Raw genomic sequence first — 6,046 nt, forward strand, 5'->3', positions numbered from 1 at the left:
TAAAGCCAAATGGCATAATAAAGGGAAATAATCCACATATAAGTCCATCTTCAGGTTGCTTCTAAATTGACCAAAAAAAATTTTTTTTTGCGTCATCCCACTGCTCTGCTATTTATTAACACAAAGGGGAGTCACCAAGCATCCTTTGTTTCCTGCAGTTGAGCTAGGGATCATTATCACGTCTGCTGCCTCAAGTTAGACTCTTAATGTTCCTGCTACACGCTTTTCATTCTGACTTCAAAGTCAAACGATAAAGGATTGAGCAGCATTTGATTCTGTGCTGCCGAACACGAGTTTTCCCAACAATAAAGAGGCTTCAGATAAAGATGGTGAAGTAAGAGCTCATGTCTGCAAGCCCACTTGGGAGGAAGGGTGACAAGCTGGATCCTTCCCCCTTTTTATTAGAGCCTTCCTTCATTTTTATTTTCCTCTCCATCTTTTACTTGGCCTTATTTTTATGTCCTTCTCAGCTTTTCTTTCTTTGACCTTTTTTCTTCTCAGATTCTTTTCTCGTTTTAAAAAACTGTAATTCTATAAAGAACTTCATTAGGTTTATCTGAGTGGTTCTTTAGCCAGTGGTGTTTATTTCTTTTTTTTTTCTACTTATAAAGACCTTTAAAAAATTTCCTGTCCTAAATACTGAGTTCAAAACATTTTTGTCTACTAAATTTCACTTAAGTTAACATTCCTTCCTTCCTCGGGGCTTCTGATTGGCATGGCATAGTCAATGCTGATGTGGCTATTCTATCCAAAGTAAAGGTCTGTGAAAGTTGGTCTTTTAGCTTAGGTCTGAAGCCTGAATCTAGGTGACCTTGCTGACTACCCAGGCAATGACAAGTTATTCCTCGTTGGGTTTACTGTTATCCCATACAGAATGAACAAAAAGAAAGAAAATAAAACAGATCCATATTACTATATTAAAATGAGTTAGCATAAATATCTCACTTTGTTGTAAATTTGATGCTACCAAGTGATCTTACATATTTGATGCTAACAAAGGGGTGATGGCATTTCCCCTCAGGAAACAAAAAAAAAACACACCAACAAGTAAAATACACTAATAACTTGTTCTATACAAACCCTATTGGAAACTTTTAGAAGCTTGTAGATGCTGAATTAATAAGGACTTGAGAATGATGAATCGTCTTTCCTTTGTATCTTTTGTATTAAGTCGATGTATTGCAATGCTTATTATGTAGGTTTATAAACATTGGAGAAGTTTTCTGAATTCAGTTATAGAGCTAGAATGTATTTCTGAGGAGTTAAAACCATTAATTTATGTCTAAAAATATTTACAATAAGCTGTTAGTGGCAAACAACGTGTATTAAATACAAGTGTTGAATGTACCTGTGTGTCTTTCCCATTTTGCTAGCAACACCACTGAGAGGCTAAGAGACCTTATAAAGCACCTTACATTTTCCACCAAATTTAGCAGCTAATAGGTGAGTAATGCTTACCTATCTTGCACAAAAGTGATAGGGGGAGAATTATGTGCATGAGGCAATTCCAAACAGAACTAAATTAATTGAGTAGACGTGTTATTCTAGCTTACTTAAATCCAAAGGATAGTGCTAGGCAAGGCGCTGGATATAACCCAACACATTCTATTAGAATGTTGTATTAGTTTGACTCTTTAAGACTGGGAGAAAGAGACAGGCACCGATTGCTCTCAGTAATGAGAGTTCATGATAAGGACACAAGAGAATAACTCTTTCCAGCCAGCCAGATTCTCCTTGTTCCAGACCCTCCAGAACAGAAAAAGACACCAACACCAACGGGAAGCTTCTACTCCATCTGGAGATGCGGCCTAGCCCGCTGACCCACCTTGTTTCCAGCGTCTACATTTCCCCAAAGAAAAGGCATGTTGCCCCTACTCTGTATGGGACGGAGGCCATTGTCCTCTCTCGGTAGAACCCATGCACCAGCCATGGTTATATTGTTGTGAGCAGAATGGCGGGGCTGGTTTCACTCAACATATAAGCCACTCGGGACAGGAGCTTAAATACGGGCAAATACCTCTTAATTCTATATTTTTTCCCTTGCAAGAAAGGGTGATAACAGATGATCACTTGGAAACTTCATGGGTTATATGATACATGTGTGGGCTGCGAGAAGGCTGGATAATCTCCCTCAATTATCTGGATGAATCAGGCAAAGTTGTTGATACTTAACCTCCAAAGTATAGCTTAATGGACTGCTTCAGAAAGACAAAAGTCTTGAATTACTTTCAAAATGGTTATCAATTGACTTACCTATCCCGTTCGAATTGTAAAAGCAGATTAAAATACGGCTCACTTAGCAAACAACGAATAGGGATATACTTTCCTTCTCAGTGCCCCTCAGTTTCCTTACCTGCAAAATGGGGATAGTAATAGTACCTACTCAGCGGGTTGTTGTGCGAATTAAATGAGTTAATACAAATGCAGTACATAGAGCAGTCCCTGGCATGTGCTGAGCACTTAATATATGTTGGATATTATATTGTCATTAATAATTGCAAATACTAAACAACATTATACACAAACAGAAAAATGAAGGTTCTGAAGATGGAGGCATTCTGAATCTACTAGGTAATCTGTTAGAATGGTCTGGTAATTCCAAAACGGAGACTGGAAAATAGACTAAAACTTTGCTATTCCAAGTGCGTGGTCCATGGGCCAGCAGCCTTGGCCTCACCTGGGAGCGCGTTGGAAATGCAGGCTCTCTGGCCCCGGCCCAGCCCACCCGCCCTAACGAGACGCCCAGGAGATTCTCCCCATGCACTTCAGTGTGCGCTCTTCTAAATCTTGTCTGGGAGCGAGCTTTTCAACAGGCCTTTGTCCTCACATTATGTATTGAGTGGTTTGTTGATGTGTCTAATTTTACTTTAGATCACCTATAAAAATTAAACGTTAAAATGTTCCTTTCTCTTGACTGTCAGGCACACTTTGTGAAAGAGGCAACGAAGAAACACGGCAGGGAGAGCCAACGGCAGCCCCTCAGTTTGCATCATCGCTCCCTTTGCTGCCCTCAGCAGGCGACGGGTCACCTGTCTTACGCTGTTGGTGTTGGCCACGGTGCAGACCGGTCTCCCCCAACTGCCCGGTCCCCGGTCTTCCCCTCTCCTGGTTGGTACCCTAAAAGGAGATGTGTTTATGCTGCACAAGGCCAGTTTTCCTCTCTCCTTGAAGGTCGTCTTGCTGGGATATTTAGGAAGGAGACAAGCATTGTCTGCTATGGAGCCATCTGCTTGCTTATCCCGCCTTCCCGGTGTGTTCCTCGCACAGCGCCGGCCTCTCGAACTTCCTGGTGGAAGAGGGCTGGGGCGGCGGAGGTCCCCACGGTCCCCACATGCTGCTGTGTCCTCCGCAGCGTCCTGGGTGGAGGGCTGTGAGTTTGGGGAATTGCTCCTGGTTGGGAGGAACTTACCACATAGGAGGGAATCAGTTGTGGTGGGATGTGCCTACAAACACACACACATGCATACACCACACACATGCATATGCCACACACACAAACATACCTGCATATACCACACACATGCATACACCACACACATGCATACACCACACACATGTATACACCACACATACACACATATATACATGCATATAGCACATACATGCATACACCATATACACCTACATACACCATTCACATGCATATACCACACACATGCATATCCCACACACATACCCCTTTTCCCAAGGATAACATCAATTCTCAGAGAAAGCACAATCTGCACCAATCTTTTCAAACAGTCACCAATGAACATAGTCTCAAGTGTCCGTGAGAACATTTCCCCCTTTAAAACCAAGAGGAATTAAGTTTAGAAACACTGGTAGAAGCCCACTGAAATGAATAGAACCTTTCCCCTCATGGTTCCATAAGTTTTCAAACCTGCCTGTGTCACCATTATTTTATTTGTGTTTTAGCCTCATCCCCTAAGCCCTGCCCCATTCATAACCCGATGACATCCATCTCCTCGTGGCTGCTCCCCCGCCACCCTCAGCCCTGCACCTCCCATACTTGGAACCCAGCTCCTCCCTGGGTCTCTCTCTGTGAACCTGCCTGCCAGGAGCCTCAGGAGGGCCTGGGGTCTTGCTCTCCTTGGAGGCCACTGTGTCCTGTCGCCCCTCTCTTGTTTGGGGTGAAGCTGGCTGAAGCACTGATGGGTCCCTGAGGAATTGAAATGAAGGGAAACCTTTCCTTTCTGCGGTGTCTACTTTGGGGATGTATGCAGACATTTTTAGTGAAGAAAGACAGGACTGATGTACGTGAGACCTGGCAGTAAGTCTCCTTGCTCAGCCTCGAGCCCCTTAACTATAAAATGAGCTAAAATCCCTCCCAGGGCTGAAAACACAGTGTGTTGTTCTTAAATATATAGTAGGTGATTTATTTTATGTTTTTTCATACTAGTTAATTTTAAAAATTTATACGCTGCCTTGTCTCAGAATGGATTTAAGGGGATTTACAAGAATACATTAAAAAAAGCAAGATAGCATAAATCAGAAAGATGTGGAAAACAAGAGGAGCAAGCAAACAGGGGGCAGAAAGGGGAGCCAGGCGTGGCCCCCACATCCGGGCACTCCTTAAAGCCACGTCTTTTCGCTCCAGGACAATGTTCCAGATGTTCTGACACCCAGATAAGGAGGGTCCCCACTCTCTCCATGAGTGAGGCAGACAAGGAGCGCACCTGCAGCGTGTGGGGGGTCTGCCCGCCTCCAAGGACCACTGCCGAAACTCCATCAAGGACTCCGTGTAAGTCCAAGTCAACTCAACTCATTGCTATTATTTACACAATTTTTGGAGAGTGATAGATATGATCATTCTATACATTTATTTTATTTAAATAAATTTTTTGTTGATAGTATTATAGATGTCTCCCCTCTTCCTCCCCTTTACCTCCATCCTCCCAGCCCCTACCCCCGCCCCCAGGTCTTCACCACCCTATTGCCCATGTCCATGGGCTGTGCCTATAAGTATATAAGTTCTCTGGTTTATCTCTTCTCGTCCCCCTAACCCCACATCGAGGTATGTCAGTCTGTTCCATGCCTCCATGCTTCAGGTCTTATTTTGTTGGTCAATTCATTCTGCTCATTAGATTTCACAAATAAGTGAGATCATGTGATCTTTGTCTTTCTCAGTTTGGCTTATTTCACTTAGCAGAATACTTTCCAGGTCCATCCATGCTGTTCCAAAGGGTAAGAGATCCCTCTTTTTGACAGCTGCATAGTATTCCATTGTGTAAATGTACCACAGCTTTTTTATCCATTCATCTACTGATGGGCACTTATATATTTAGTTCAAATAAAAAACAGATTCCTTACATATAAAAACATCTAAGGGAGGGGGAAGTGGGAGTGGGTGGAGGTGGGCAAAGGAGGGCAATAACATCAACATGAAAATTTTTAATAAAAAATCTTCAATAATATATAGAAAGCAACTCATTCCAGTTCCCTCGTGCAGTCAGTTAAAAGGGGGCAGAATTCAGGAGGGCGTGACACTGTCCCAGGGACAGACACTCCGCCGCCCTGAGGAGCTGGGAGGCTCACGGGTTTAGATTCTAAATGAGTGAGAGAGACTGATTCTAAAACAAGGGCTGGCAAGAGAGGTGGGAAGGTGGTGCCTGAAAAGGCTTTTGATTCGAAACCAGTTCTAATGACTCGTTTGTCCACTGGGTAGGGGTGGTGTTGGGTGGGGAGGGTGATTAACCTATGGGCAAAATCCACAGACATCACCAGATAGGACCCACGTTGGGTTTTCTAGCCTCGTCGGTCTTTTACCGCCTTCAGACTTCTAGACACTTGCCTCCTCCCCTCCACATGTACTTACACTCATGCACACATGCACACCCCCATATACACACTCACACAGCTCCACACGCAGCTGGGCACATGGCAGAAGCACTCATGCTGGCCGTCACTGTAGGGTAGAATAAGCCAAACCCCCATTTGCAGAGTTCTCCCGTGTTCCCTCCCCACGGCCCTCCTGTTCCCCCGCAAGCCCCACATGCTTTCTATCAGCCATCTTAACGTGGCTTCCTCCCAGAGCTTTCTCTTTGAA

Source organism: Cnephaeus nilssonii (assembly GCF_951640355.1).
Source record: "Cnephaeus nilssonii genome assembly, chromosome: 10".
Lineage (NCBI taxonomy): Eukaryota > Metazoa > Chordata > Mammalia > Chiroptera > Vespertilionidae > Cnephaeus > Cnephaeus nilssonii.